Source organism: Triticum aestivum, chromosome 2A (genome assembly GCF_018294505.1).
Source record: "Triticum aestivum cultivar Chinese Spring chromosome 2A, IWGSC CS RefSeq v2.1, whole genome shotgun sequence".
Taxonomy (NCBI): Eukaryota; Viridiplantae; Streptophyta; class Magnoliopsida; order Poales; family Poaceae; genus Triticum; species Triticum aestivum.
This window is the reverse complement of record NC_057797.1, coordinates 354860727-354877203: the sequence shown is the minus strand read 5'-3', so window position 1 is coordinate 354877203 and position 16477 is coordinate 354860727.

The window sequence follows — 16477 nt, the reverse complement described above, 5'->3', positions numbered from 1 at the left end:
TCGATTCGGAAAACATCAAAACCAAGCAAATAGCTCTTGCAACATAAAACAATTTCTAACAGTAATAAAATTATGTGAATTTGGCCTTATCATAAAGTTTAGGTCAAGAGCTCCGATTTGCAAAAAGAATCAACTCAAACGGAGCTACAAAACTCAAGTTATGAACAAACGAAGTTTGAATTCAAATCTGATCTAATTCAAATTTTAAACTTTTCAAAAACATGTTTAAGTTGTTTTACTGGATAGAGGAGATCGTAACGAAGACGTGAGCGTTGGTTTCGTTGGATTTGGACTAACGAGTAAAAAGTAATGATTGTTTGAAGTTCAGGGACTAAACTGTAAAGAAAATCATCACAGATAAGTCCCTGGCCGGAATTAAAACAGAAAAAGAAAAAGACTAAATAGCAAACGTTCGCTGCAGAAGCCTATAAGACGAAAACCGTTCACTACAAATCCTAAACTAGCAAACGTCCACTAATTAACCTAACTATTAAATAAAACTGACTTTAGAAGAAAACCAGAGAAAACCAAAGATAAAATAAACCGGACCAGGCGGTTAATTACCGGTTCGGGCGGTTTTCGTCGAAAAGACCACCGGCGGCGGTTAGCAGATCGGCGGCAACGCCGGATAGAGCGGCAGCGGCGGGCTCCGGCGGCAGCGAGCGGTGGCGCGACAGCTGGCAGCGGCGGCGGCGGCGGTGCGGGCTAGTGGCGATGCGGGTAGCGGTGGGCGGCGGCTCCACGCGGCGAGGAGCAGCGCTGCAGGCGGCGGGTCGAGGCGGCAGCGACGAGCTCCGGCGATGGGCGTGATGTGAAAAGGAGGGGAATGGGGCCGGGGCGGCGCCCTTTATAGGAGGGGAGGGGAGGCGTGGGCGAGGGGGCAGGCAGAGGCGGCGGCGGGAGCCCGAGCTAAGCACGGCAGCGCTATCGTGCGGCAGCCAGTCTCCGACCGGAGGTCGGGGACAGCGCGGTTGGGCTGGGCCGTGTCCTGGCCCGGTTGGCTGGGCCGGCCCAGTCGGGGAAGGAGTTTTTTTAAAAACATTTCCAGACAATAGAAAAAAAATTAAATAAAAATTTTTATATAGGCATATAATATATCAAAATTTTCAGAAAAAGATTTCCTACGACATGAACATTTTTCTACCATTAAATAAAATACACACAAAATCAGATAATTCAAAGAGTGCTACTGGTCTAATAAAATCCAATAAAAATCATTTTAAAAATATCAAAATGATTTCAAATTTATTTCTCTCCAATTTTTTGTTGTAGGGAATCATGTTACCCTAATTTCCATATATTTTATTTTTGGAGAAAAATAATTTGGATAAAACTCAAATAACTCCAAATTGAAAATAAATTCAAAAAACTTTTGAATTTAATTCTTTGAAACTCCCAACTCATATTTCATATAATTTGAAGAAGTCATTTTGTCTTCTCTCATCAAAATTATTGAGCTGCATGAAGTTTCTGAATTGGAAATATTTTCCAATGAAATTCAAATATTTTCAACACCCCTCGTCATTTAAATAATGGAAGAAGTCATGTCATCTTCTCTCCAGGGTGTCGTGGTGAAAAGAATTTGAATTCACGGAGATCACGAATTGCAAAATGAAAGTTTGGGAAAGTTCTTTTATTCCCTCTCATTTAACTTTCAAAAAGAAATTCGAATTCACTCACTTTCAGACAATCAATCAAACAATCAATCAAATCTATCTATTTATTATAACATTCCAAAATTTAGAATTTTGGGATGTTACAAACGTAGCTGAAGGTGACAAGGTCACCTACGCTGCTTATCATCTGGAAGGTCCTGTGAGTATTTGGTGGCAGAATTATGAGGCTATGCTTCCAGCTGACCAGATACCTACTTGGAGAGATTTCACTGAGGCTTTTCACGAACATCACATCCCTCTGGCCCTCATTGACCGCAAGAGAGAAGAGTTATGTAGTTTCACCCAGAGTAAGATGGTTGTTGATGCTTATAGTAGAGAGTTTGAGAACCTTGCCCGCTATCTACAGAAGAGGTGTCCATAGACGCCAAGAAGCAGGCTAGGTTCCGGAAGGGTCTCAACCCCAAGTTGCGCCGTGACCTCCACTTGCATCATTGCAATACATTCCAGGCTCTTGTGAACAAGGCCATTAACGCAGAGACAGCTCAGCTCACTTATGAGGAGTGTCGTGAGCACACCCGTGATTTGGGTTCTTCCTCCGGTTCTACTTTGCGGAAGCGCCGGATTTGGGTTCCGAACTCCGCTCTTCCACCCGGTTATACACCGAGGCCTTCTTGTGTGGCACCTTACCCAATTCAGTTACATGCTCCACCCAGGCCTATTGGTAGACCGCTTGTCAAAGCGGGTCCACGTCCTACTTCAGGGACTTGTTTCACATGCGGAGAGCCAGGACACTATGCCCGTGACTGCTCTCAAACCAACTATGCTCCACCCGGTCTAAGAAGTCTGTTGGCCGTGGTAAGCCATCATGCAAGATGATTAGTATCAAGTCAGCTCCCACTGAACGTGGATGTGTGCATCACGTCTCAGCTAAAGACGCTCATGATGATCCGGATGTCGTTCTTGGTACACTCCTTGTCAACTGCCATCCATCTTTGGTTCTATTCAATACCGGAGCATCTCACTCCTTCATCTCTGAAGGCTATGCTCGTTTGCACGACATGTCATTTTGTGATATGCCAACTCCACTTGAAATCCAAAATCCAGGGTCTAGATCGCAAACTACCAGAATAAGCCATGGTAATGAAATCTTTGTTGACAGACTTGTATTCCTTGCATCACTTGTAGCCCTCAAGTCTTCAGATATTAACATCATCTTGGGTATGGACTGGATGACAGCTCATCATGCCAAGATTGATTATTTCACCAGGTCTGTTCAGCTTACACACCCATCTGGCAAGATAGTCACTATCTCCACTAAAGTTGCAACGCGCCAACTCTATTCTCTTACTGCCAACCCTCTTCCTGACCTTGAAGATATCCCGGTAGTCCGTAACTTCCCGGATGTCTTTCCAAAGGAACTGCTAGGTATTCCACCTGACAGAGATGTAGAGTTTGTCATAGATCTTATCCCAGGAACCGCTCCAATCTCTAGGAGACCTTACAAGATGGCACCCTTAGAACTAGCTGAGCTTAAGAAACAACTCGATGAATCCTTGCAAAAGGGTTTCATCCGTCCTAGTTCTTCTCCCTGGGCTTGCCCCGTCCTCTTCGTCAAGAAGAAGGATGGAACGGGCCGCATGGTTTTAGATTATTGTCCCGTTAATTTGGTCACGATAAAGAACAAGTATCCGCTCCCAGGATCAACAATCTGTATGATCAGCTCGCTGGATCCTCAGTCTTTTCCAAGATGGATTTGAGGTTAGGCTACCATCAAATCAAGATCAAAAACGGGGACATTCCTAAGACGGCTTTTGTCACTCGTTATGGCCAGTACGAGTACACCGTCATGTCCTTTGGTCTAACCAATGCTCAAGCTACATTCTCTCGCTTCATGAACTCGATCTTCATGGAGTACTTAGATAAGTTCATCGTGGTTTACCTTGATGATATTCTTATTTACTAGAAGAACGAGGAAGAGCATGCCGAACATCTTAGACTTGTGTTAGAGAAACTCAGAGAGCACCGCCTTTATGCCAAGTTCTCCAAGTGCGAATTTTGGTTGCCTGAAGTGACCTACCTGGGCCACGTGATATCTGGTAAGGGCATTGCTGTCAATCCCGAGAGAGTTTAGGCCGTTCTTGATTGGACTCCGCCTGAAACGGTTAAGCAAGTTAGGAGTTTCCTTGGCCTAGCCAGTTATTGTCGCCGCTTCGTTGAGAACTTCTCCAAAGTGGCCAAACCTCTCACGGAACTTCTCAAGAAAGATAAAAAGTTTGAGTGGTCCCCACAGTGTGAGCACAATTTTCAGGAACTGAAAAGACGCCCGACTTCTGCTCCCATACTGGTGCTACCGGATTTCACTAAAGACTTTGTTATCTACTGTGACGCCTCATGACAGGGACTAGGTTGCATTCTTATGCAAGATCACCATGTGATTGCCTATGCATCTCGACAGTTGCATCCACATGAGGAGAATTATCCTACACATGATCTAGAGCTTGCAGCCGTAGTCTATGCACTTAAGACCTGGCGACATTACCTTCTTGGTAAGCGTTGCGAGATTTACACCGATGACCAGAGTCTCACGTATATCTTCACCCAACCAGATTTGACCTTAGGCAAAGACGTTGGTTGGAGTTGATCTCAGATTACGACTTAGGTATTACTTACACCCCAGGCAAGGGCAATGTCATGGTTGATGCGCTAAGTCGTAAGTCCTATTGCAACAATCTCATGTTGTAGCAGGGCCAACCACTTCTCCATGAGGAATTCTGTAAGCTTAACCTTCACATTGCTCCTCGTGGATTCCTTTCTACCTTGGTGGCGAAACCTACTCTTGTGGATCATATCGTAGAAGCCCAGAAGCATGATACGGGGATTACCCGTATCAAGAGAAACATTGTGAAGGGCATTGCTGGTAGTTTCTCTATAGATGATCGAGGTGTTGTTTTCTTCGGGAATCGTCTGGTGGTTCCCAAGAAGCAACATCTTCGGCAGTTAATCCTTAAGGAGGTGCATGAATCTCCTCTAATGATTCATCCCGGTAGTACTAAAATGTATCAGGACCTACGCCAGAGGTTCTGGTGGACTAGGATGAAAAGAGAAATCGCTGAGTTCATTGCTAACTGTGACGTTTGTCGTCGCGTTAAGGCAGAACATTAAAGGCCTGCTGGCACCCTTCAGCCTTTTAGCTATTCCTGAGTGGAAATTGGATAAAGTTGGTATGGACTTCATCACCGGCTTTGCCAGGACCAAGAGAGGGAATAATGCTATATTCGTAGTCGTTGATCGTCTTTTCAAAGTGGCTCACTTCCTACCTGTTCGAGAGAGTATCACTGCTAGTTAGCTCGTTGACTTATATATTTCTCGAATAGTGTCACATCATGGTGTTCCACTAGAGATCAATTCAGACCGTGGTAGTCTTTTCACTTCTCATATCTAGGAGAGTTTCCAAACTGCCATGGGCACCCATCTTTCCTTCAGTACCGCTTTCCACCCTCAATCAAGTGGTCGGGTGGAAAGGGTCAACCAAATTCTCAAAGACATGCTTAGAGTTTGTGTTATCTCATTTGGTATGGATTGGGAGAAGTGTATTCCCTTTGCCGAGTTTGCTTATAACAATAGCTACCAATCCAGCCTCAAGAAAGCTCCTTTTGAGGTTCTGTATGGACGAAGATGTCGAACACCTTTGAACTGGTCAGAAACTAGTGAAAGACAATTATTTGGACCGGATATGATCCAGGAGGCAGAAGAGCAAGTTCGCATCATTCGTGAGAATTTGAAAACAGCCCAATCTTGTCAAAAGAGCCAGTATGACCGTAGTCATAAGGAAGTGGCTTATGAAGTTGGCGACAAAGCTTACCTTCGGGTTACCCCTTTGAAGGGTACCCATCGATTCGGTATCAAGGGCAAGTTGGCTCCTCGTTACATTGGTCCTTTTCGCATTCTCGATAAACGAGGAGAGGTTGCCTACCAGTTGGAACTACCCCCACATCTTTTCTAAGTACATGATGTCTTCCACGTCTCTCAACTCAGGCATTGCTTCTCGGATCCCATACGCGGAGTGGACCACGAAATGCTTGATCTCTAAGATAACCTCACTTATCGAGAGTACCCTGTTTGCATTCTTGATCAAGCAGAGCGTGTCACTCAACGTCATAACATCAAGTTTCTCAAGATTCAGTGGTCTCATCATTCCGAGAGAGAAGCTACTTGGGAGCGTGAAGATCGTCTTCGACTTGAGTACCCCACTTTATTTCCGCCGACCCCTGAATGTCAGGACGAGATTCCTTCGAGTGGGGGCGAGTTGTCACATCCCTAGTTCTGGTATGACCTAGGCTAGTCTTCATGTTTGCATCATGTTTAAATTTCATTGAAATTTGAAATGGGGATTAGTGAAACCCTCAGAATCATTCTGGAAATGACCCTAATAAAAAAATTGCTCCAAAAAGGTCCAAGAAAATGCTCATGTTGCTCTCTGAAAATATTGGACAGAGATAAAAATCAAACCAACATTTTTAGGAGCTCATAAGTATTTATTTTGGGCATTTGGAATTAATGCAGTAGTTATTTGCTTTGGATATATATTGTTATATATATAATATTGTCCAAAAATTATGCCAGTAGTTGAGGAGCTCTAGAATAATACCACTAGCCCCTGCAAAAATTGGCATAAGAAAATAAAATGGTTTAGTATTATTATTAAACCAAACAAATGTCAGAAAAATAGAAAAGAAAACAAAAATAGAGAAACGCTCACCTGGACCTTACCTACGGCCTGGCACTGCGCGGCCCAGCAGGCCAGCCCAGCCCACCAGGCCTCTGCCAGTCATCCCCCTCCTCTCGCCAGGAGGACGAGAGGCGCGTGCCCGGCGCCTGCGGCCACATGCCGTGGCCACCTCATGCTTCCGCCGACGCGAGAGAGGCTCCTGGAGCCGCCGCGTACTCCCCCGACCCTCTCTCACTCTCTCCCAGAGTCAATCCCCTTTCCTCTGTCTCTTCCCCTCGCTTTTTCTCCCGAGCCCGAGCGCTGCCGTCGCTGCAGCTCGTCGCCGTCGTAGCTACCGGCTCCCCCTTGCACTATCTCCGTGTCTGCAAGCTCCGCTACGACCTCCTCTTCGTCCCCGATGAGCCATGCACCGCCGGACGCCCTGCTGCCTCGCCATCGACCCGTCTTCTCCGTGCACGGCCGCCGGATCACCATCGCCGTTAGGCCGCCGTCTGGTCCTCCCTAAGCTTGCTGAGCCTCCCTACCGACTCCATGTGAGCCCCTGCTTCGTTTACCCCTAACTCCATGCCCGATTTCGAGCTCTAGCTGCCTCCTCCACTGGAGCCGAGACGCACCGCCGCACGAGCTCGACGCTGGCGACACTCCGGTGACCATTTGGTCCCGGGCATGCGTCCAATGTATTCGCCGCACCGCGTAGAAGCCATAGGTGCTAACCCCGCATTGCCACGACTGTTGTAGCCTCGCCCCAAGCTCACCCGAGCTCTGGCCGCTGCCAAGCTTGCTGCTGCCGCCACCACAGGCCACCATAGCCCCCCATGCCTACTCCATTAGGTGCGCGCGAGCTCCAGCTAGCCGTAGAGGCTAACCGCGTCACAAACCGCCGCCTGTAGCATGAGCCCGAGCAACTCCGGCGAGCCTCCGCCGCGAGATGTGGTCGTCGGTGCTTAATCCAGCGATGCTGACGTGGCAGGATTAGATTAGGTGCTAATCACCCAGTTAATCAACCTCGAGTGGATGACATGTGGGACCCGCACTATTAGTGACACAATTTAATTTAAATAACCCCTGTTAACCCCCTGAGTCAATGACAGGTGGAGCCCACCAGTCAGATTTGACTTTGGTCAATGCTGACATCACCGTGACTTAGTGCTGACGCAATAAATGATTCTGGATTATTTCTATTTTGGAAATTCCAGAAAATTAGCTAAACTTCAAAAATTCATAGAAATTCAACCGTAGCTCAGATTGAAATAATTTATATATGAAAAAATATCAAAAAAAATCAATCTATCCATCTGTACCATTTTCATGCATGACAAACTAACTTATACATGTTGTATATGAGGAAACACATGAATGGCATTTATAAAGGCTTATTTTGGAGTTGCATTTGAAACTTTGGTTCAAATTGACTTCATGCACATAAATGCTAGATGCATTAACTGAAACAACATCACATACTCATGCCATGTTCATGCATCATATTGTTGCATATGCTCGTGTTTGATTATCGACACCGTTCCTTCTTGATAGGTCCTGCTCGGGAGACCGATCCAGAGTACCTGTCAGTGGAGCAGTGCCCCCTGTTGATCTACCAGGCAAGAAAACCCCCTTGTTCATTCCGATACAATCCTACTCTGTCGCTCCTGCTCTCATTTATTGCATTAGGACAACAACGATTCAACTTCTACTTTATGCTACGGTAGTTGAACCCATTCCTCTGCATGACCTGTCATTGCCACAGTAAATAGTTAAAACCCACTAGCATGTGTAGGAGTTGATTGAGCCATGTTGTGTTCCTACCATTCATTGCCTGCTATTGCTTAGAGTATGTCAGGTTTGATTCATCGGGAATGAATTGGAGTGTTACAATATGTTCTGGTGCTGAGAGTTAAGCATGTGAACACGATTTGGTAAAGGTAGAGGTGAGAGGCCATGTAGGAGTACATGGTGGGTTGTCTCATTGGGACCGTCCTTAAGAACTGAGATCTGTGTAAGTTGTCCAATGACTAGCTACTACCACACATTGGGTTTCGGTAACTCGACCCCTCTCGACTTATTAGCCAACTTGATCTCTGTCCAGGAGTTGCAACTAGTTTCTGGTGTTTGTAGGTAGTGCTATTTTTCTACCGAGTGGCACCCGACAGGGTGGACTTGGGACAGACTAGGCACCATGGCCGGGTGTACTGAGTGGCCCCCGGATGGTGGCCTCGGGAACCCTGTACACATCGTTTGGGGCCGTGAGCGAAACCCCGGTCGGATCTCCTTGCGGATGGAACCTGAATAGGCGATAAATCTGGACTAGAGTCTTGGCCGACACCCTCGCCAGGCTTCCGCTTGAAGGTTGCCGAGATACATGACGTGTACATGGTGATAAGTGGTGAGAGCGTGTGTGAAGAAGTACACCCATGCAGGGTTATCATGATCTATTCGAATAGCCGTGTCCTCGGTTATGGACTTCTTGGATGCTTACGTGGTACATAGACAACTTAAAGTGGATACTCTAAAATGCTCAAGACAAGTGTGAGTGCTATGGATGGCCTTCTCGTGGAGAGACGGGGATGAATCCATAGTAGTGTATTGATGTGGTGATTAGTGGACTCGTGTGCGCTGCCTCACCTCAAAGAAGTTTCTCGTTGTCGTAGAATAGGTTAGCCACTGAGTCAAAGCTGGCTTGCTGCAACTAAGCCCCACATTACCTTCTTGATACAAATGCATGTATGATAGGATCTGATGTAAGTCTTGTTGAGTACCTTTGTACTCACGTTTTCTTTATTTATGTTTTGCAGGTGAGACATCTGTCTCACCAGTAGTACCGCTTGGACTTCGACGAGTAGCTTGTTACCTCAGCTACGATCTTGTACCCTTGGGAGGGACTTGTAGATAGTCAGGCTTCTCAGCCTTTTCCTTTCATAGTTGTCTGTACTCAGACATGTAATGCTTCCATTTCTTGTATGCTCTGAATGATGGGTCATGTGACCCCTGTTTGTATTTAGTGCTATGTGGCTCTTCTGGGCCTTTATCTACATGAGTTTGCGTTATGTTGTGATGCCATGTTGTACATCACATACTTGCATGTTATGAGTACGTGTGACGTGTATTGCTATGTGTGGGATCCGACAACCTAGTTTTTTATCCTTGGTAGCCTATCTTATGGGGAAATGTAGTCTGGTGATTCCACCGAGCCATGGTAGTCCGCTACAGCCCGGTTTACCCAGAGTCCTGCTAGCCCAGCACTACTGCTCTGAAACACTTAGACTGGCCGGCATGTGATTCATTTCGTTCCTATGTATGTCCCTTCGGGGAAATATCACGCGGTGACATCCGGAGTCCTGTCTAGCCTGCTACAGCCTGGGTTCCCGGAGTCCTGTTAGCCTAGTTGCTACAACCCGGATTCACACGCTGCTGACCGACATGCTCGATGTTGTTTCATGTATGCCTGTCCCTATAAGTTAGTGCCACTTTGGGTTCACGACTAGTCATGTCATCCCGGGTTCTCTGTCATATGGATGCTACCGACACTATCATATACGTGAGCCAAAAGGCGCAAACGGTCCCGGGCCATGGTAAGGCGACACCCATGGGAATACCGTGCATGAGGCCGCAAAGTGATATGAGGTGTTACATGCTAGATGGGTGTGACTTAGAATCAGGGTCCCGACAGTCCTCTCCTTATTTTTTCTAGGTCAAAATGACTTATATACCAGAAGATGGGCACTAGAGGTGGGCCGAGGAGAGCACAATCCACCAGAGCGCGCCTAGGCTGCCTGGCGCGCCCAGGTGGGTTGTGCCCACCTGGTGGGCTCCCTCTGGTACTTATTGGATCCAATATTCCTCATATATTACATAAAAATTCTCTGTAAAGTTTCAGCTTGTTTGGAGTTGTGCAGAATAGGTAGCCTGACGTAGCTTTTCCAGGTCCAGATTTCCAGCCGCCAAAATTCTCCCTCTTTGTGTGTACCTTGCAAATTATGAGAGAAAATGCATTAGAAATACTCCAAAAAGCATTATTATGCATAAAAACATCATAAATAACAGTAGGAAACATGATGCAAAATGGACGTATCAACTCCCCCAAACTTAGACCTCACTTGTCCTTAAGCGAAAACCGAAATCGAAAAGCATTGCACATGCTTAGAGAGAGAGAGAGAGAGAGAGAGAGGTGTCGATAAAAACAAAAATACGGACATAGAAGCATCATGTAGATTATTGTAATAGCAATAAATTTAAACATAAAACTTTTATCATGGAACTTTTATCATAAACTTCTCATGAATAAGTAACAGTTCATCACACTATCGAAGTATAAAGCATAAGCTCTATTAGAAACCAACAAACTATGTTCTCAGTCAACTTTGCAACTACAATTCATCATCTTTTCAGGAAGGGTCACGTATCGGAGCTTTTAGGCAAGTCCACAAACTCAACCATCATATAGTCTTCTATGATTGCTAACACTCACCGCATACACATGAGCGAAATGTTTCAACCAGACACATAGAAAGATAGGGGCTTATAGTTTCGCCTCCCAATGTATCCACCTCAAGGGTGATGTCAACAATAATAACTCATGCCACCCATACTCAACTGGACATGTGTGCCTAGATCTTTCCTCACCACATGATGCTTGCCGAAGGAGAAAAATAAAAAGGAATAGAGAGAAGAAACTTTGACTCTTGCATAAAAATAAATTCATAAAAGTAAAAGATAGGCCCTTCGTAGAGGGAAGCACCTGTTTCCATGCGCTTATTTGTTTGTATGCTCAACCCCTTAGTGCAAAAGAACATCATGTTGTATTGCCCCTTGTGATGGCTACCTTTATTATGCAGTCTGTCGCTTTTATGCTTCACCATCACAAGATCGTACAACGCTCAATTTTCTCTTACACTAAATGATCTCACACTTTTAGAAGCAATTTTTATTGCCTTATTGCACTGATGACAACTTACATGAGGGATCTGGCTCAATCCCTAGGTAGGTATGGTGGACTCTTGAAAATAAGATTTGGGTTTAAGGGTTTTTGGATGCACAAGTAGTATCTCTACTTAGTGCGGAATTTTTGGCTAGCAAAGATAGGGGCAAACACCACATGTTGAAGGATCTATGACAATATAACTTCTATGTGAATATGAACAAACATAAATCATTACGTCGTCTTCCTTGTCCAACGTCAACAATTTTGGCATATAATATTTTCACGGGGGCTCACAATCACAAAAGATTTCTAGGATAGTGTATTTATATGTGAATCTTCTCTTTCCTTATTAATTCTTTCATGAGTTGCATCATTGACCAATGGTATGTTTATCAATCTCCAATAAAATTTTCTACTTATACTTTTCCTTATGTGGTGCCATCACCTACCATAAATTAGCATATGATCATTTTCATTTATTTCCTTTCTTTTTATTGCAACATGAATGTAAAGAAAGCAAAAACTCAAACTAAACTTTATTATAAATCTCACGGACAATTACAAGGATAGATCACTAAGCAAGCTTTCGAAAAGAAAGGATCAAACTAAACTTTTATTCATCTAAAGCGAAATATCAAACTAAAATAAGTAAAGGCAAAAGATAGTGAGGATGATACGATACCGGGGCACCTCCCCCAAGCTTGGCGGAAGCCAAGGGGAGTGCCCATACCCGATACTCAATTTATTTTGGTGATGATGAAGGTGGTGGTGATGAAGTAGAGGCGATCCTGTCCTTTAGGATCAAGAGATTCTCCAATCGATGGATGACGCTCCGGAGAAAGATAATGTGCTCTTGATGCAGAATATTTTCACGGGTGAGATACTTATATTGCACACAAATTGTTTCGATGATGCGAAAGGCTTCAATCTCAGTAGGGGTAAGATGAGCATAATAAGGTTTAAGGATATCTTCTTCTTCCTCCTCGGCTGGTAGTGCTTGCTCGACCACCAGGGGTTGATCTACGGTAGCCTCCTTGCTGTCGTCTCCCTTGACGGCTTCTATGGGCTCTTCTCTCTTCAGCTCGATCTTCATCAACCAAGCATCCTCTTCTACGTTGTTGGAGGAGGAAGAAGACATGATGCCTGGCTTAACAAATCTGACCAAAAACAGCAAGAAAAGAGAACAAGAGATTGCTCCGCGATATGGTTGTCAATAGGTTCGGGGGGTATATAAAGATTATTTATCTTGGGAAACAAGCAAACGAGAGAAAAACGGAGTCCGGAAGGTGCCCCAGGTGGCACAACCCACCTGGGCGCGCCTAGCAGCCAGGCGCGCCCTAGTGTCTTGTGCCCACCAGGGTCACTTTCCCGATAGTTTCTTATTTTCCTAATTTTCTAAATACTCCAAAACTGACAAAAAATATTTTTCCGGATTTTTCAGAGTATGTTTACTTACTATATCACGTACCTCCTCTTTTCACAATTCTGGAGTGCTCCGAAAGGACTCTTTTATGTGTTCTTCCAGTGTCATAGTTTGGATAATATTACTTTCAACATTAATGGGCGTAACTGAGATATAATGTTTTATTCGTTGCCCATTAACAACCTTCGGGTTAGTACCTTTGGCATTATTTATTTTGATAGCTCCAGACCGATAAACCTCCTCGATAACATAGGGTCCTTCCCATTTGGAGAGGAGTTTTCCTGCAAAGAATCTGAAACAGGAGTTGTACAAAAGAACATATTCTCCAACTTTAAACTCACGGTTTTGGATTATTTTATCATGCCATATTTTAACTTTTTCTTTAAATAACTTGGCATTTTCATAAGCTTGGGTTCTACGTTCATCTAGTGAGCTAATATCAAATAACCTCTTTTCACCGGCAAGTTTGAAATCATAGTTGAGTTCTTTGATTGTCCAATATGCTTTATCTTCTAACTCAAGAGGCAAATGACAAGCTTTTCCATAAACCATTTTGTAAGGAGGCACACCCATAGGATTTTTGTATGTTGTTCTATAAGCCCAAAGTGCATCATCTAATTTCTTAGACCAATTCTTTCGGGACCTATTGACAGTCTTTTACAAAATTAATTTTATTTATCTATTGCTAAGTTCAACTTGACCACTAGACTGAGGATGATAAGGTGATGCAATTCTATGGTTAACATCATACTTGGCAAACGTTTTACGGAAAGCACAATGAATAAAGTGTGAACTGATAACCCACATGTATAGGGGATCGTTTGTGGCCTTTTTCGATAAATAAGAGTGTCGAACCCAACGAGGAGCTAAAAGTAGAACAAATATTCCCTCAAGTTCTATCAACCACCGATACAACTCTACGCACGCTTGGCGTTCGCTTTACCTAGAACAAGTATGAAACTAGAAGTACTTTGTAGGTGTGATAGGATAGGTTTGCAAGATAATAAAGAGCACATAAATAAAATCTAGGGGTTGTTTAGATAAAGACACAACTAATTTAGTTTTAGTAGAGGGCTTTTGTCAATCAAGAAAGTTATTTGTCCCTAGGCAATCGATAACAAGTACCGGTAATCATTCTTGTAATTTTATATGAGGGAGAGGCATGAGCTAACATACTTTCTATAATTGGATCATATGCACTTATGATTGGAACTTTAGCAAGCATCCGCAACTACTAAATATCTTTAAGGTCGTGAAACCCAACCATAGCATTAAGTATCAAGTCCTCTTTACTCCCATACGCCATAACCCACCTACTCAGGTTTAAGTTTCTGTCACTCTCGCAACCCACCATAAGAAAATCATGAACATATTGCAACACCCTACAGCAGGGGCCCCTCACGTTTGCGCGAGAACGAAGGGCACCATAGGACAGCACCATAAATAAAATATACAATCATACCAACTAAGATCATGATTAACCCACAGGGCAAAATGGATCTACTCAAACATCATAGGATAACCATAGATCATTGGGAAATAATATATGGAGTTGAGCACCATGCTTAAGTAGAGATTACAGTGGGGGATGAGGTGTTACACCGCTACATAGAGGGTGGAGAGAGTTGGTGTTGACGGTAGCAAGATTGTTGATGTAGATCGCCGTCCCGATCGTTGCCCCGGTGGCACTCCAGCACCACCGGAAGCGAGGGGGACAGAGCCCCCCTACTTCTTCTTCTTCCTTGGCCTCCCCCCTAGATGGGGAGGATAATTCCCCCTCTGGTCCATGGTCTCCTATGGCGGCGGAGGGGCGGGAGACCCTCCGAGATTGGATCTCCCTCTCTGTTCTCTTCTGTTTCGCGTTCCCCAGATCTGGACGAAAACCGTTTCTTATATTCCCGGAGATCCATAACTCTAATTGCGTTGAGATTTTAACATGATTTTTTTCTGGATATAAGCTTCCTTGCACCCGAAGTAGAGGTCCAACCGACGTACGAGGTGGGCACAACCCACTACCGCGCGCCTGGATCACGGGTGGTGCGTTGGTGTCTTGTGCCCTGTGTGGGCCTCCGTTTGCGGTGATTCCAACTCCCAAAAATCACATATATTTCAAAATAATTCTCCGTAAAATTTTATTGCATTTGGACTTCGTTTGATATGGATATTTTGCGATACAAAAAACATGCAAAAAAACAGGAACTGGCACTAGGCACTGGATCGATAGGTTAGTCCAATAAATCATATAAAAAGTTGCAAAAAGTATGTAAAAGTTGTATAATATTGGCATGAAGCAATCAAAAATTATAGATACGACGGAGACGTATCAGCGCCCCAAGCTTAATTCCTGCTCGTCCTCGAGCAGGTAAATGATAAAAAAATAATTTTTGATGTGGAATGTTACCTAGCATAAACTTGATCATATATCTAATCGTGGCATGAATATTAAGACATAAGTGATTCAAAGCAATAGTCTATTTTGACATAAAGACATCAATACTCAGGCATCCCAACAAACAATCATGTCTTTCAAAATATCAACGCTAAGAAAGTTATCCCTACAAAATCATTAGTCTTGTCATGCTCTGTCTTCTTAACACAAAGTATTTATCATGCACAACCCCGATGACAAGCCGAGCAATTGGTTCATACTTTTTAACGCGCTTCAGCTTTTTCAACTCTCACGCAATACATGAGCGCAAGCCATGGATATAGCACTATGGGTGGAATAGATTATAATGATAGGGGTAAATATAGAGAAGACAAAAAAGTAGAAAGTCTCACATCGATGCGGCTAACCAACATGCTATGGAGATGCCCATCAATTGATATCAACGTGAGGAGTAGGGATTGCCATGCAACGAGTGCACTAAGAGCTATAAGTGTATGAAAGCTCAATATGAAAACTAAGTGGGTGTGCATCTAATCCTATAATGAAAAATTCCCACTAGTATATGAAAGTGACAACATAGGAGACTCTCCATATGAAAAACATGGTGCTAGTTTGAAGCACAAGTGTGGTAAAAGATACTAACAATGCCCCTTCTCTGTTTGTTTATTTATTTTTTTCTTTTTCTTTTTTCTTTCTTTCTTTCCTTTCCTTTTTCCTTTTATTTTCTTTTTATATTTTTTCTCTCATTGTCTGGAGTCTCATACCGACTTGTGGGGGAATCCTAGTCTCCATCATCCTTTCCTCACTGGGGCACTGCTCTAAGAATGAATAATGATGACCATCACACTTCTATTTACTTATAACTCAAAAGAAATAAAAAATTACAACTCGATACCTATGACAAAGTATGACTTTATATGAATGCCTCTGGCATGTACCAGGATGTGCAATGATCTAGCATAACATGTATGAAAAATGATGAACGGTGGCTGAGCCACAACTACTATGTTAGTTATATGATCATGCAAAGTAATATGACAATGAATGCTCAAGTCATCAAACGGAAGCAATGGAAGTTGCATGGCAATATATCTCGGAATGGCCATGGAAAAGCCATAATAGGTAGGTATGGTGGTTGTTTTGAGGAAGATATAATAAGGCTTATGTGTGATAGAGCATATCATATCACGGGGTTTGGATGCACCTGCGAAGTTTGCACCGACTCTTGAGGTGAGAAAGGGCAATGCACGGTACCGTAGAGGCTAGCAAATTGCGGAGAGGTAAGAGTGCGTATAATCCATGGACTCACATTAGTCATAAAGAACTCATATACTTATTGCAAAAGTTTATTAGCCCTCGAAGCAAAGTACTACTACACATGCCCCTAGGGGGATAGATTGGTAGG